The following is an 18,546-nucleotide window of genomic DNA, read 5'->3' on the forward strand; positions in this document are numbered from 1 at the left end:
CACCAAAACACAGGCTCATGTTCATCAGGCCACAGCTGCTCCTTATTGACCAAAGCAGATCCAGCACTTCAGTTGGGTGTCTGCTTCACTGCGCCACTTATATATGATTTCATTTCCTCTATACTAGACTGGCTGCCTAGAACTTTGACAACAAAACTTGACAGCCTCCCAGTTAAAGCCGCAGCTGACGCTTTACACACACGCACACCGACACAGCATCAATCACCACAGCAAACCTTCACCAGAACTGCACCTGCACTCCTCGAGCTCACTCACCTACACTCGCACCTCCGGAAAACATTTTCACGTTTAAAACTGTCTACACCTCATTCATTCCACCACAGAGACAAAAACGTATAGTGACAGAACAATACGCTGTTGTTTTTTCACAGTTTAATGGAAAACAGCTATTTGTCATTTAGCAAATTTAACTTTTACATTCTGTCTGTCTATTATTATTATTACTATTACTAAACGTGTTTCATTTAAACAAAATATTATTTTAAATGTATAGAAAATAAATCTATAATTCTTTAATTATATAAAATATATGTATTTATAAAGTATGTTATAATATAATATAATAAAATAACAACATAATACTAAAATAAATATAATAACAAGCTTTTTTTAAATAAGCAAAATAAACAAGACAAAATTATTTATATATTTTTTTGCAGTATTATATTAAATTTATTTGCTAACAATAAAAACATTTCCAGAAATATAGAGTAGCCTCTATATAAAAAGTTAGATAGATAGATTAATAGATAGTAATTGTATTTTTTAAATATATAACTAAAATAATCTAAATTAATAGTAATATACTAAATTACTACCAAAGATGTTGGTATCAGACTACATGCAAATTAAATTAATTTTTTCCCCAGATCAGATCAGATCAGTTTTTGTATTTATTTATATATATATATATATATATATATATATATATATATATATATATATATATATATATATATATATATATATATATATATTAAATTAAAGTCTTTCAGGTCACAACAGATTTTTCAAGCTTTACTGGAGCTGAACAATGTGTTCCATTATCTTGGCTACTTATCTGGAATAAGGCCTATCCAAAACACTCTGTTAGAATCGGATAGGCACCACGTAAGTTATTGTAGCTAGGATGGTTAAACCGCTCCGAATGTTTGGCATCTATCACAAGGACGCCCATTGGTGTTAGAATGATTGCGACCTCATACGCTGGAGCTTCTCTCTGGTGCACGTGTAAATGTGTCTGATTCCACATATGCTGATCAGGTTTGAATTTATTCATTAAGGAACGCTTCGCCGAGCTCTGTTTGTGGAAGACCAGTAGATAAGTATGAACTCGAGAGCTGAGATAATGAACTGAGTCACATCCAACACTCCTAAAGATCAGTGTTTGCTTTGGGAAGTTTTGCCGGTTACACATTCTAATTTCTGAACTCTGTCCAGATGGCTACTATCTTTATTCCATATCCACGGTTGCTCGGAGTGTTTTTGTCTGGAAAAGTTGGCCCACGTCAGTTATTTAACCGAGGGGCAGTTACACAGCTCTGAATTTATCACCCGCAGCAAGAAAGATGTTTAGACTGGATGAATTCCCTTTCTCTTCACTGACACACAGAATTTATTTTTTCTGAACTTTTAGATAAAGATGACTCAGAGAACGTCACATTAAACCTGTAATGTACATGACATTTACGTAACTACGCAAAAATATACAGTAACACTAACGATAAATTCAACAGATTTAAATACAACCAAATCATGGAAACGGGGGAAACAAATTCAAACTAAAACTCTTTTTTTCTGGTTTAGTTTTACTTAGCTATAATAACACCATCCTACACTATGAAAAATACTTTTAAAAAACTGTGCATGTCAGAAATTCACTTTAACAATGTGTCCAGTACGGAATGGTATATTGGTGCCCGTATATTTTTCACCCTTTAACTGTATAAGTGATACAATGTTAATTCACGATGTTTACTGAACCACTAAAATCAGCTTTTAACTTTATATGTTAATAAATATCATAATAATATAGGTAGTCAAAAAGAAAACAATTTAAGTAATCAGATTTGCACTGCCCCATGACACATGGCCAATGCTGTTAGATAAAAAAATCAAATAAAATAATGCTATAAACATTACCTAAATAGCAAAAAATAATAATTATAACACAAAAACACCTTGATGTGCCTACAGATATTAAAAATGAAAAGAAAATGATTTATGTAAAATGTCTTCTGAGAATAACCTTTTACAGTTGTACACTGTACATTATACCATTTTTGTTTCCCAAGACCATATTTTTACAGTATTTACAGTAAGATTACATATTATGCAGTGTGAAACCATTCATGATTTTACATTGTGCATGTTAAAGTAATCTACGACTAACAAATACTATATGATCAGTAAATCATGGCAACACATTAATTTAAAGTGCCCAATCATGGATTCATGCTACTCCCAAAACCAAAATATAAACCTTTTATAAGGCATTTTTTACAATATTCAACTAGAAGATAAAAAAATGATAAAAGATGATATTTAAAAATTAAAAACTTTTAGAGTAGGTGATATTTCACACATTTTCACAGTGTATACATTATTGTTTCACTTTCAAGACTGAACATGATGCATAAGGTGCTGACAATGTATGCTTTTTTTAAAATTTCAATGTCTCCATGTCACCGAGCGGCAGCACTATGAAAGCTGACAGACTCCTGCCAAAAACAGTCTCATCCCCACCCCCCCCCTGCCCTTTTGTCATTCAACGACGCTCACCATCCCAGCGACGTGACATGGGCGCCTGGAACATTAACCTGAAATGCTGTCACATTCCCAGCTGTCATCAGGCCTGGCTAATAGCGCAAGCATGCCAGCGCTATAACTCAGAGATGAGGATTAGCTCCACAACATGTTTCAGCTCAACGGTGGGCCCAAGCCGCAATCAGAGGGCCGCCGTATTTATGTGCGCTTACACTGGCGTCTCTCGAGTACGGTGAAGAGTGCAAAGCCAGAACAGAGGGGGCCGCTATGTGTCGAGGGGGCCAGGCTATATTAGCAACTGTCCTGCCAAGGTATGCTTAAATTCCAGCATGAAGCAGGACTTGTGTGGTTTCTTCTTTGGCAAGAGAGCGTAATTTTTCTGGTTTCTTTCGCTGCGTTTTTTTTCGAAGGTTTATGAATGTGGATTTATAGTAGTTGGCGCTCAGGACGTTTAAGGACACAAAAGTCTGGATTAATATCTCCTGGGAAAAATCGCTTGCTCTTGATCATCCCACCTCATCTTCTTTCAAAGCATGCTGTGACGATACCGGACCCTAATATAGATGTTTGTTTTCGCGTGAAAATGAAAAAAGAAACACCTAGCCAAGATTGAGGAAGCTGAAAGTAGTACACAAGAATATTTAATTTAAAGACAGAAAATATTTCATCACTATCTTAATCAGTCAATTTTGCCTCAAGGGGGCTGTTGAATAAACATTGCATTTATGCAATGAATGTGATTTTGTTGCCAAGAAGCGCCTGGAATGTTTTTGTTACCTCAAATCAAATCTGTCGAGCAATGGTGGATGCATTTCATTTTTTCAGATAACAGAAAATAGATCTATATTTTTCATATTTTTACAGCTCTCTTCAGAAAGCAACGTTCTAAATGCAAAACAAGGACCACGTCTACAGAAAATAGACTATTATAATAAGTATATACCTAGATAGACAACTGTGAAAGCATAAAAGATTAAAAAAGTATTGGATTTCTTTTGAACAGTGCCAGTGCTAATGTTTAAAAGGCAAACACTGCTCCTATGTACTGATTCGCTACACCAGCACTGAATATTGTTTCATTTTTTACAGGGATAGTTTTTTTGTATTACAGAGAGATATATTGAGAGCCAGATATTCATGTTAACATAATGAAACTTTTACATACCAGTGTTTTTGTTGTTGTTAACAAACTAAAACCTACCTGCTCTCATGGCATAACAGTACTTGGGTGCACTTTTTAGCGAGACACGAAAAACGTACCAATAAGTACATATCACGGCAGTTTTAAAAGAAATGAACCCTATACATCTTTAGTGTTTCCATTAATAAAGTGTAATTTTCGCACAGTTACTTAGAATGATATGTGACTTCAGAACAATATTAATATGCTGGGAAAAATGGATGTTTTTGAATGTTAGCATCACACATATCCAGCTTCATATTTATGGATTTTCATAGATTGGAGGTTTGTTCAGTAGATCACGAGTACAGAGATGTACTTGAGACATGAGGAGCGCCAGTTTAAATCTAGTTTTACCATGGTTCAACAAAACCATTCAAATCTGCATAAACATAAGTTGAAATGGCACCGTTGCATCAACAAATGCCTTTTGATATCAGTTTTGCCTTTGTTAACACTATTGGATTGGATTTGATGTAGGTCATATTTCCAACATGATAGAGCATTAACGTATAGCGACATTCCCTGGATATTTACTGCATATATCACTGTGTCAATGTAATAAAAATGTGTCAGGGTTCATGTATTGAACCTGTGTTTTAACACCACACAATGGACATTTTTGCAGTTAGGCATGTAAAAGCAGTGTTGAACAAAAAGTGTACAGAGGTATGTATTTTTATGAGAAAATCATAACAAAAATGAAAAACTATTTAAATTGAATTTTAAAACTTTATTCAAAATAGTTGTAAAATAAAACTATCAGTGCAAGGATAGCATATTGCCGTTGCTTGTCTTTTATTAAATGTTTTTCAGTAACAAAGTTAGATCTGGGACTGACTATTGTACACATCTAGTGTACATATCTATTTAAGCCAGTTTAGTTTGATGTTCTCAACTGTTAAGACCTCAAATCAGTGCTAAATCAGTGAATTGCATATGACTAACATATAATCATGCATAAATGGCAAAAAATAAGGTAATAAAAAAGTGCACGTCAACAGAAACAGGTTGCACGATGTGCCCTCATCCTTAAAAACGAAAGAACAAATCTGTGCAAAGTAAGAGAAAATCTGACCTAGACTACACTAAATATGGTTACACGTCAGCAAGGATAAACATGGTTTGAGCTGACCACAATATGTTAAATTATTGCTGCTGAGAGCACTACAATTTCTGTTTAGAAAGAGTTCAGTTATGGTTCTAAACAGACATTTAAAAAAAATTAAATGTTCTTAAATGGTAATCATTTAGGATATTGTTGGGGCTTTGTCAGTGTAAACTGATACATTTGCAATTGATACAGTTCTAAAGAGATTTTTGTTTGCTTTTGCAGGTTTATGACTGGTGAGAAATGCAAATACACCAGCTGTATTATCAACGCATGAATGGACGGCAAAAAATAGAACGAATTGAAAAAATCTCTTCCCATATCGTATGCTTGTTTGTGACATCAAAGGCCAATCAATATGCACGGTTTACATTCATCTGAAACGGCCTTCTCTTTTAAAACCATGAATAAAACAACTCAAAATAAAAGAAAATATGACCTACACTACATTAAATAGAGGTTAACTTCAGCCAGGATAAACTTGGTTTGTGCCGACCACAATATGTTTTGTGAAGTGAATTATTGACTTTCGAGAGCATGATGCATGAGACATTTAGAAAACTATATTTTTTTAAAGAAAACTTCCTTTTCTTAGTCTATGCCACGTTAATGATTTTGCATGGCCTATAGAGTTTGCGGTTTTATTTGAAAAAAAGAGTTTTTGTATTCTAAACAATTCTAAAAATATAGGCTACTGCTTTGCCACTTGATTTTCAATGTTCTGAGACAAAACCTAAGGACCACTGATTTAACCGACATTGATGAAAAATTATGTAGGACTAGTTTAAAAACGAATTTACTTTCCGATTTTCACGAAGAATGACATAGAAACTGTGTAAGTAGAAAGCCTTAAATAGTATTTTCTTGTAAATCGCGCTGTCTACAATAATAATTGTATAGCGTTTTCAAAATGTTGTCACGTACCAATAATGAGATATCCTCACAGCGACATTTCAACAAAACCCCTCAAAAAAAATGTAGGTGTGAATTCTCACGTACTCTCAAACAGCAGAATTAAACCAAGAGCAGAGGCCTATAAAACGGTTCTGCTGGCAGGAGACCTCAGACTGTTTCTGTTGGCACAAACGCTCACAGTTTTACAGAAGAAAAGTTTATGCCTGCCCTGCTCAGAGAATCAGATATCAAACTTACCCAGTCTGATTTGAAAATATGAATGTCTGTAGCAAGACGGCTCACAGGCCAAGCAAAGAGGTCCGAACACCTTAAGTACAGCATATTGCATTCATAGTACTTCTCAAACTGAGCGGGTCTAGCAAATGGCCTTTTAATACTACAAAAACTCATCAAACACACCCCTGAGAACGAGAGAGTGAAAAATCATCCAAAGAGGAAATGAATGACTCATCGCTTTGATCCGTTTCATAAGTCGCTTTGGGAGGGTTAGCTCGCTTTCAGACCCTGTTTCATCCCCGTCTCTTTAAAAACGATCCCTCTGCCACAACTCATCACTAAACTTGCCCCACCGGCTGCCCATCCAAATGCAAAACCACAGTTTCTGACTTAATCCAACATAACCCCCTAGTAAAAAACCAAGGGACGGGCAGCCAGCCTGGAACAAAGTTTCACAACATTTAGTTGAGTGATTTGCCAGAAACATGGCAGCACAACTGGGTATTGTGCACTTCATCTGATGATTGCATCTTCTGCTGTCCACTTATAACAGATACAGGCATAAAGAGACAAATCCGAAACAGATACGACCCATAAAAATGACATCCACATTCACATATGTCGACAACACCTCTGTCAGCCCTCCACCATGGCTTAAAATGAGGGTTATATTGGAAATGGAACACTGCTTAATGCGTACTACAGTACAGGTTACTACTATATCAGACATTTTCTTTCATAGAACAATAGCAGAATGTAAAACAGCATGCAGTTGTTTTAAAAAGCGTCATCTTAAAAACAAATGAAGCCATTTTAATTATATTTTTGGACACGTAATCAAATAAAAACACTGGTTGGTAACATTTTTGTTGCATTTGTCACACTCGGCTGCACAGTGCACAGTGTAGAGTATTTGTACTATTACTATTTCCACAGAAATAAATGTGAAGCATGCAGTTGTTTTCTCAAAAATTAAAATAACTACTATTTAACCTTTTAACTGTTGGTAGTCTTGTCGAATAATTAGTCATAAACAAAGTCAAAAAATGGTACCAGACAACACTTTCTTTTGCATTAGCTGTAAATGAAATGGAAGGTCAAATTGGAAGCAAGCATTGAAATAATGACAAGCAGTGGCCATTCTGAACTTACTAAGCTGGTAAATCCATGGAGAATTGATGTGTACTGACCTACTGTACACTGAGCATGAAGAAATTCAAGTAAAGTTGAATACATTTGCCAAGTAGGTTTGTGCCGAGGCATTAATTCACTGAAAGAAAGAGAAATTTAAATGTGAAAAGCATGAAAGTTTATGACTTTTGGTACCCTCAACCAAGTAAAGTGTCAACATGAATTGCGAATTAATTAAAGAGCCTATAAATTCAAAATTGGAGTTTTCTATGAGTAAACGTCCGCTGATGATGAGATCATCCATATGTTAGCATGCTTCTAAATCACACAAGAATATAAAAATATGCCATTTCACTGAAAAAAATATGCTAATTAACAAATATTCCTGTTACATTAAACCAAACTAATCATAATGAATTTGTCAAGGAATCTGTAAAGGAATACATTCACTTCTAAGACCATAATGTCTTATTTTTCTAACTTTTCTAATGGATTTGTTCCAGTATAAAGCTAAAATATCCCATCCTTTCTGCCAAACATCTCTGCCAAATAGTAAAGTTCTTCTAAATTCATTTCCAAGACTTTATTTAGAATGCCCTTCAAAAGGGATCAGCTATAGTTCAGTTCTGATAAACAATGGTAAAATATTAGCAGCCAATGTGGGAATTTGGAACTGGACTCCAGAAAATAATTCACTCATAGCCTAAATGTGACTCTGGGGGTCAAGCCAGTTTTCCTTTTTTTTTAAATTGTGGTCAACTTCACTGCACTACATCCAGGAAACTCTTCAGTCCATTAGTCAGTTTTTCACACTCAAAAGGCCGTCTTCCATGTGGCATCCTCTAGTCTGTGATAGCTTGCAACTCTAAAGCCAGACTTTAATGAAGCACATTCATTGAGTGTATTAAAAATATCCCGCTACTGCTAAAATAAGGGTTTTAGTGACTAAAATGGTTTCACAGCAATGTGAAGAACCATTTTTGGTTTTACAAACAACCATTCATTCAAAAATTCTTTAAAGAACCATCTCTTTCTTTTCTTTTTATAAGAATCTTCGTTCACCAAGAAGAACCTTTTGTGAAACAGGTTCTTCAGATATTAAAGGACCTTTATCGAACCGTTTCGACAAAAATGTTCTTCTGTGGAATCATGAAGCACCTTTATTTATGAGTTTTGGCAAGAGAAGATACTGACAGTCTGATGAATGGGTTTATTTATTTTAACTTTGCTGTTAATTGTTCAGCTGATGCAACGTATTAATATGTCTTTCAAAACATGTGTTGTTCAGATGTTTAGGCATAACATAAGACCTAACTCACAACTCGATTTCGTGTTAAAGCATGGTTACTTTGGGGTGGAGATTTTTTCTGAATTGGCATAATAAGGAATCCAATAGGAAAAAAGCAAGCATTAAAAACATCCACCCAATAACCTTCAGTGATCAAAACATTATATGAATTAGCCACCAATTTGCCAAAACATATAATAATTTGTTTTCATTTGCGAAAATGCATATGTAATCTACCCTATCTAAAGTCTATAAAGTCATCGAAGTGCATTCTTCACTCAAACAGATTTTACCAGCAATTAACGCGGTCAAGGTCAATAATGTGAATGTCTGATTCAGAATCTGGCCAAGCACGAGAACTGGACCTTGGGTAATGTTGTTTTCTCGCCTCATATTTGAGACATTCCTACAAGCTCAAACTAAACCTGTCACACATGTGGGTGGCCGCCAGCCCTCACCGTGAAACAATCCAGAATAAACAGAAACTGATCTCAGGTCATCTAAGAGCTACCTTAAATCACACTACAAACATCTCAACCATTCTTCAGCTCTTACTTTTCAACCGTGTAGAGTGAAATATATAGTTAACAAGTTTAATGTTGGACTGGAAAAGGACTATCTTTATGGCAATGAAAGCCCCCAAACTGAAAATCATTTCCTTAAAGTTGAACAAAGTGGCTGAGTCATTGTTGGGCTGGGTTGGGTTGTGTGGACTTTTTTTTTACAAAGCCTTATGTTTTCACAAAATATATGGTTTACTTCATCTTTTGATTCTAGAGGAGTCGGTAATGGAATCAAAATGTTTGAATAAAACTTCCCCAGCAACTTTTGATTTATAAGGTCAGATTATAATCATCTCAAGCATACACACCCAATGTAGAAGTCCATATCACAAAAATAAAGAACATATGGGCAGTCATTTCTCTTATGCAAATAAAATCCATAATTCACCCCAACTTGTGGATAATTGACTCAACCTCAGGCCATCAAAGAATTCTGAAGAGTTTGTTTCTTTATCAGAACATATTTGGGTCACTTGCTCACCAATGGGTGCTCTGCAGTGAATGGGTGCCGTCAGACTGAAAGTCTAAACAGCTGATAAAAACATCACAATAATAACCAGCAATCATAATAACCATTTACACTTGCGAACATATTTTTGATCTGTGAATATTTCTATCCCATTTTAAATGAGACAAATCTATCACTGGAGAATTCATTATCATGAATACAGTTTGAAGTTTTAAAACATCCCAATTTCTTTATTTCAAACATGAAGATCTTTACTTTACATATGATTTTAATTGATAGACTGGAGAGGTGTGGATTGCTTGGGGGTTATTGGGATGTTTTCATTAGCTATTTGCACCCATTCACTGCAGATGACCCATTGGTGAGCAACTGAGATCATTTCCTCCAAAATCTCTGAAAAGCTCAGCTAAATTCCTCCAAATCTCTGATGAAGAAACAAACTCATCTATCATGAGTTCATGAGAGTGACCAAACTTTCCTTCAAGGAGACCAAAACACATATGTGCAGCATATAAGCTTGCTATCTAGATTTTTACACTACCAAATGAAAATGTGAGATGTGTTTGTTTGTTCACCGATACAATGTCAGGGTGTTAAGCTAACTTTAGGTTTTTTTACACAAATAACATGCAAAGTGTAGAGTTCTGTGAGAAGCGTAATTTGGATATCTGTAGAACTGACAGGAACAATGCGATGAGATGCTTTTCTAAAGTACAACAATACTTGGCAGACTGGTGGCATACGGACACACACCAGCCGTCGGCCACTCGTACATGACGTCATGGGAACCGTTGGTCACTTTGAGCTGACGGGGTGGAGATGAATGAAAAATCGTAAAAGCGTAGTACCCTTCAGGGATGTTTTCCAGGCTAAAAATAGCCACTCGAGACTTGAGTTTTAGAGCTCAGAGTAAAAGCACTACATGAGAACAGTAGCTGCTTTGTGCAGTAAAAAAACAGGGAGTTAAAAAATTGTGTTCATGCAGCTGTTCATGAAAGGTTTACATATTTAACAGGTGGTTAATAATTATAAATATTATTCTGCCCAAAAATATGACTTTTATCCATAATTCTTCACAGATTTGTTACCTTAAAGGTGAAGTGTGTATTTTTTCAAGAATTAAAATGCTTTTCAGTTTGCTGCGTAAGTAAGCCATTTTAGGTTGATTTCCATAAAAAGTGGAAATAATATGGAACTTTTACAATATTGCTATTGTATGAATGATTAAATGTTAAATTCTAACTTAAACACTTTAGAATGATGGATGACAGCTTTTGAAAAATGCTTGGAAGCAATGTTTTTTTAATATTTACTCCGGTTGTATCACAATTATTTCCTTTGAATTCAGGATGAAAAGTTAACATTTTGGGTTGAAAGTTTTTATAAATACATAGCCACATAAAAATTCATACCGACATAAATAAATTAAATAAAATATATACAGGATTCAAATATTTTCAAACAATTAATCTTGAATACTTGCGAGCATATATTTAAGAAAAATATCTTATGGTTATATATTAAATGTATTTATATATGAAATAAAATAATATGGATATATGCATGTATAAACATAAATATTTTCAAAACATATACTGTATGCGTGTGTATTTCTATATGCATAATAATGTAAACAATTTTTTTATATGGGATGTGATTAATAGCGATTAATTGTTTGACAGCACTAATATACATAGAAACATACATGTAAACAACTAATAATTAACTAATACATACACACACATATATATATATATATATATATATATATATATATATATATATATATATATATATATATATATATATATATATAAAAGAAAATAATACATATAAAAATAAATAATTATTTTTATTGTTCCAGTCCAGTTATTTACAAAAGACAAACAACAAAACAACATTATTTAAAAATGCAATTATATAAACAACAACATTAACATATGTTAAAAATATATAAAGACAAAGACAGCTAGTTAAATAAACACATACATAGATAAATATAAACACATTTGTGCTAATCCAAGTACTGTTTAATAAAGTACTGATCCAAGTATGGTTTAATATTTGATATTTGTCTTTGGTTTTTGTTAGTGAAGGCATCTAATGTGTGGTGAGTTTGAAAGTGTCTAATCCTCCCCAGTGAGGACGATGTGCGTCACTCCTGGCCGCTGTGAGCATTGCCTCTGCAGCGGGGAATGCTGAAGCTCTGCCCATTCTATTCCCTCGTCACGCCTGACAAACAAGATGCTGAGCAGCAGCAGCAAGAGCAGCAGTCACCTCACCCCCCACCACACACACACACACAGCACGTGCCGCCGCTAACACACCAAACATGAGATCACGCTTGTCAGAATGCACACACACATACACAAATGTTGGTTTTTGTGGTTTATGGGGACTCTCCATAAGTTTTTATAAATGTATGTGCTATTGCCCTACACTTAAACCCACCACTTTCAGGAAACCTTGTGCATTTTTAGATTTTCTAAACAATACAATTTAGTATGTTTTTAAGTCTTTTGAATTACGGGGACATTGGCAGTGTCCTCACAAACCACTTTCAAATTGTAATACCTCTGTCATACTCATTAAACGCATTTGTGTCACTATAATCCACAAATACCGACACACACACACACACATGCGCGGTCTCTTTCTCTATAATGTTCAAACATCACTTAGGAACCGTGGTTTGAGTGGTTTTTCTAGGAACACAAGAGCAATTAGATGTAAAATAGTTAGCAAGAGAAAAGAGAAAGTATCAGATCATTTGCAAAGCATGCAGCAGAGGGGAGAGGGACAAGCTAAACGTTGTCAGATGTTTTATCAAGCATTTGTACAAAAAAAAAAAATAATTGGTCGTTTCAAATAAACATGCACCAAATGACCCCCAGCAATACATACAAGCTTAAAATTATATTCCTGCCTCTGTGTCAGTGATATTTTAGTATATTTTGAAATAGAAATAGTTAATATATATATATTTAAATAAATAACAAATATATAATAAATAAATAATAATAAATAAATAAATATTAATAAATTATTTTTTCCTAAGTAAAAATCATGCAGACTATAGTATGGTTTCAATAGCACATTACATTTTTATTATTATTATTTTTTTTTTTACATTATGAATGATTAACTTTCATTCTCGCTGACCAGTTCAAGTGCTTAAATGTTTTAAATATCACATCCATCACTGTCAGCCTTGGAATTCTGAAGCTCAGAAGATAAATACATGGATCAGTCAATCAACCAACTCCACCATGACTTGTTGGTCTAGTAGTAAAGTTATTTAATATTAATAACCTGCCACTAACAGAATCCAGCCATGTCTTAAAAGCAAATAACACTTACAACCTTGTATATTTTGTTTTAGGAATAGTTCACACAAAAGTGAAAACTGTGTCATCATTTAGTCCTTCCAAACCAGCATGGTTTTCTTTCATCCGTGAGACACAAAAGTAGATGGATGGTTCAGCTGGATGTCCAAGTCATTTCCATATATCAAAAAAGGAAAGTGATTCACGCAGCTGAGTCATAATTCCCTGAAAATCTTCCCCCGGCTTGTGTTTCATGGAAGAAAGAAAATCATACTGGCTTTGAAAGACACGAAGGTGAGTAAACGATTTAAACTATCTTATTTTGTTTGTTGCGTTGCCAGATTTTTCCCCACTGGTTTTAAGCGTAAAAACCTTTCTTGTTTTCTTACAGCCATTTTGTGCAGAAAACATGCTGAAGTCAGTTCATTCACCATGTGTTTATTTATTCCAAGTGTTCTCAGCTGGAAGACAGCTGTTTTTTCTCACTTCAATAGGACAGAAAAAAGAGCTGTAGACTTTATGCTTGACACTCCATTGGCATCGCTAGTGAGTTTACATGTGTAATTCTGCTATAAAGATGTGGATCATTTTTAGATCTCATGCGGCATCTCATGCGTCTGTTTATCATATGAAGCAGCAAGCCATCTGGAATAAGGCCCGATGTCCCAGGTAGAGAAATCACAACATCCTTGTACAAAACCATCAACCCTAAGACAAGCAGCAAGCAGATCAAGGAAACAATTATTCGGAAGGTCTTTAAGCAGACAGCACCTCTTATTATTTTTAATAGGGCAATCATCTGGATTTTGTGACAATTACTGGCTTACTGCTAAGAGCTTGTGTAGTTTCAGCTTTGAAGGATGTGAATGCACATATATCACAGAGTTTGTGATCATTTAGTCATTTTTAAAGAAACAAATATTTTTATTCGGCAAGAATGAATTAAACCGATTAAAGTAAAGAATAATATAACCAAAGCTGTGCATGACCAAAGATTGAACTATGTAACGGAACCAACAAGGAATGATTATTTAAAACCATTACTCAAAAACGTCACAATCATGTGAGATGACCCAAGAATTTTACATATATTTTTTATTCCGCTCGCGGGTGGGAGTCTTCAGTCTGGCTGTTTTTTTTTTTTATTTTAAAAATCATTTATTAAGGTCACAAAAAATGGCTTTCCTTCAGTTCCATAAGTTTCAGTTTTCACTACATGTGCGCTAGAGGACTGACTTGACCATTAAGTTTTACAGAGGACCACTAACCTCTTCACATTCAAGAGGGGGGGCAACGTGACACGACAGATTTTACCACAGCAATTGTGGCAGGTCGTGGTTTATTAGAAACATGTTTAGACGAGTCAACCAGCAGTAAATTCACATCCCATCAACTGCTGAGCGTGTCGAGATTGCACTCCATGACATCAGCCACTTTTCCCAAGGTTATGCACTTTTCCCGCACATACACATGCGGAAGCCGATAATTTACAGTGGCGTTTGGTCAGACAGTGACTCCTCTGGCTTTGCTAAAGGAAGTGACCTTACAAATCTCTTTGTGCAGGACGACCACGAGGTCTGAGACTCACGGTAAATCATTCCAAAAAAAGCCCAGCTCCGATCGGTCGACTGAGGATATAACTATTACTGTCACTCTGTGGTTCAGACAATCCCATCTCAATCGGCCACACCATCCTCTCAGCTGTTATGACTCTATGTTGGTTTGCCTCTACCCGTGTATTTGTCATTTTCAGCTCTTTTCCTCCCCACAACATCCTTGGCTGCATTTCCCCGCACAGTTCAGATCATGAGACTGACATACACACCAGCGCTTGTGTTTAAGTAACAGCGAAAATATGCAAGTGTACTCATACACACTGGCAAACGACACTCAGCCACAGGGAAAAACCATACATTCTTCAAGATGAAGAAGCTTGTTAAAATGACCATTTTGAGTGTTTCAGCTAAATGCCATTATGTTTACCTTAACACTTTCACACACAAGCAAGACGAAACAACTTGGAAACGTTATGACCTGTCTCTAAAATGATAGCATGTTGTTTTATATTGAGAATTCTGACTTACAGTGAAGAAACTGGGTTATGAAAGGTTCATATTTTGGTTTTAGGAACCATCCAACAGGTTGAAATGCATGCAAGGTCTTTTGCTTTTCTGGGTTTGTGTGACGTTAACGTTCAAAAGCACCAGTTTTTTAAAAATCTCCCAGCATATTATTGTTGTTTTCTTCACGTAATTGTGTGAAAATAACGCTGTACATTTGTGTGCAGAGGAATAAAGAGTGTGAGAGTTTTACTGTCTCTGGCATCCATTTCTTTTGGAAACTGCACTGATATGTACTTATTGGTACGCATTTCGTGGCTTTGTTAAAAAGTACACCAAGGTATGTTAAAGTCATGAGACCAGGTAGGCAAATACACATACATTTATTGTAAGAGCACTGCAGAGAGCACTTCAATATGAAAATAAACTCAAATGTAGAATTTAGAAAAACTCAGCCAAGAGATGTACAGGACAAAGAGGAAGTATGTTCACCCTACACATAAAAACACATATATAGCCACACTTCAGTTAAAAAAGCAAGACAGGTCCTTGTCAGATGTTGGTGAGGACATATAATGAATCCACCCGGCTTTTTACAACAAAAACATTCTCCACTGACTACATACAGGAAATTTCAGATACTTTGTTTTGTTTTAGAATTGCCTTTAACATGGTAGAGTGGGCAAAGTCAATTCACTAGTGACGTCCACCCGTAGTTAAAAACCTCCAAAACGGAAATACACCTCCATTACTGGAAATATAACACTGGAAAAGAATACATCCCATGGTCTTTGTTAGAGTCATTTATACTGGTGCTAATGGACATGAAGGGTCTGTCTTACAACCTCAATAAACCCTGCTTAACTGCTGTCCACTTTAAGCTCTTTTAGTCCATGTTTATAGCCACTTTAGAGCCTCTCCAGATAGAGCAGCTGCAAACTAATAACATCAGCTGGCTGTTGTAGAACCCGGATGTGAAGTTTCTCTCTTACCACAAACTTCCCACCCCTACAAATTTACCTCTCTGTCATAGCTAAACATTTCTGACTCCAGTGCTGCATGTTGACACTGGTTAAGAATGATCAGCATCTCTATCTGGTTTAAGTTCTTGTTTTAGTAGCGCAATATGTTGTCTTAAACTGTCATATTAATGGATATATAGATATGTTTATAAGTGAAGGACATTATATTTGACTTTAATGATAGTATGTTCAAATCACTAATTTTCTGTGATGTCTTTCATTGAGCTGTTGCAATGCATTTTGGGATTTGTGGTGCATTTTGTGATATTGCATTAGACTTTGACTAAAAAACATCATACAAAGCAGCATACAAAGCTTAGCTTATATATAGTGCATTTCTGAAATAGACTTGATTTCTGTTAAACTTTCCATTTCCATTCAAAAGTTTAGTTTTTTTTTTTTCAAAGAAATAAAACATTTTTATTCAGCGAGTATGCACTGAATTGATCAATAGTGACAGTAAATATACTCATAAAGGTACAGGATATTTCTATTCTTGAACTTTCTATTCATCTTATAGCAACTTCATTGCCCACCAGCTTTAAGCAGAATATTTTTAGGAGCATATTTTATCAGCATGTTTTCTGCATCGACAATTACATCAAGAAATGGGTTTTTTTAGCACCAAATCAGTATATTAGTATGATTTCTGAAGGATCGTGTGACACTGAACTGGAGTAATGGCTGCTTGTGTAATCTACTCATTCTGTATCAAGTAATTTCAAGTCGCTCGAACCCTGCACAACATGCAAACGGGCTTTTTCTGTACACTGACAGTCTAAATTTGGCAGTTTCACTAAATATTAGCAAAAGGAGCGTTTTGACTTGGCATTTGTAAACCACTGCAGACGGAAACACTCACAACACTTCACACAAGCTTTACACGGATGTGTATATAGAGGCGGATCATCCTCCAGATGTCCAGGATATACTACATATTATGGAAGGGAAAAGAACTTTAAGTAGATTATTTACTGCTACATTGTTTGCTAATTAAACTATTTTGCCATCATATTTTTTAACTTCCACAATAAGTAGTATACTGGACATCTGGAGGATGATAAGTCTGTTATATATTTAAATATATGCACCTATTCTGTATATTCTAATGCAAAAGTGTACTGATGTACTGAAGTGTACTGAAGTTTATTTTTGAACATGAAAAATTAGAGACCAAGACCTTATAGCTGGCTACAGGCCTTCATGCTTTTATTGTAATGTCCTTGAAACATTGAATTTTGTATGCATTTTTTTTCTTTTTTTTTATATATACACCTTTTCATCCTTTTCCTATATAAAAATGCTTGTTGCGGATGCAAAAACAAACTTGCCTCAAAACACTTGCCTGGAAGTTTCAAGTATAGCCTACCTGGTAAGACCTTAATTAAATGCTTTAGGTGTGTTTGATTATTTAGATAGCAACTTATTTAATAGCAACCATCTCAAAGTGTTAATGGACGAATCTGGACGAATAATGGCGAACCAAATTATGTTTAAAAGTCTGCTTTTATTTGAACAAAATACAGTAAAAACAATTAAATAGTATTACAATCTGTCTTCTATGTAAATATATATATCTTCATTGCGAATATTATAAATGTAATATATGAAAAGCTACATTTTCAGCATAATTTCTAATATGCTGATTTTGCTGATTTCAGAATAATTTATTTGAAATAGAATCATTTACAACATCGTAAGTGTCTCTACTGTCACTTTAATCACATACTTTTAATGCATCTGTGATGAATAAAAGTAAGAAGTTGTTAAAAAGTATTGCTGACTAAAAAGTAATGTTGTTAAAAAGTATTGGTTTAGGTAAAGGGGGGGGAAGCTAATAGTGGTTTTGTAGGCAAACATCAATACCTTGAATTTTATGTGAGCAGTTAGCCAGTGCAAACTGATAAACAGAGTTGTGACATGCACTCATTTTGGATAAAGAAAACATTTCTGAAACCCAATCACTTGCAATTGTGTCCATAGGGTTTTTACGGACTGAGGTTATGATGAATGGACAAGAAGGTAAGAATCACTCGTTGACACATGTTCTATCTATCTATCTTTTTTGTTTTGTTTTGCTTTGCATATGTACGTTTTTTGCTTGTTTGTTTTTCTGACCAAAATGTAATAACTGGTTCTTCTGGTAAAACACCGGACTTTAGCGCATTTAAATTCCACCCCTGCAAGGTCGTATCGAGATCCACCTCCACTTCTGAGAGCCATATCCCACATGAAAAGATCCAAACAACACCGTACTACATTCGGTCTTTTTCAATAGAAAAGAGGCATTACTGTACTTGTCCAGTCCTTCCTGTAACAAAGATGAATTTGGTCAAAATCGTCTGCAAATTCTTACACTTGATGAGAATAAAAATGGTGATTCTTACTCTATCTCTTAAACATTTGACAGAGAATGCAGCACTATGGGGCAAAACTAGTCAGTCATCAATGTACGCTGCCTATTTTCCTAACTTGGCT

This window comes from Puntigrus tetrazona, chromosome 17, assembly GCF_018831695.1.
Source record: "Puntigrus tetrazona isolate hp1 chromosome 17, ASM1883169v1, whole genome shotgun sequence".
Classification (NCBI taxonomy): domain Eukaryota; kingdom Metazoa; phylum Chordata; class Actinopteri; order Cypriniformes; family Cyprinidae; genus Puntigrus; species Puntigrus tetrazona.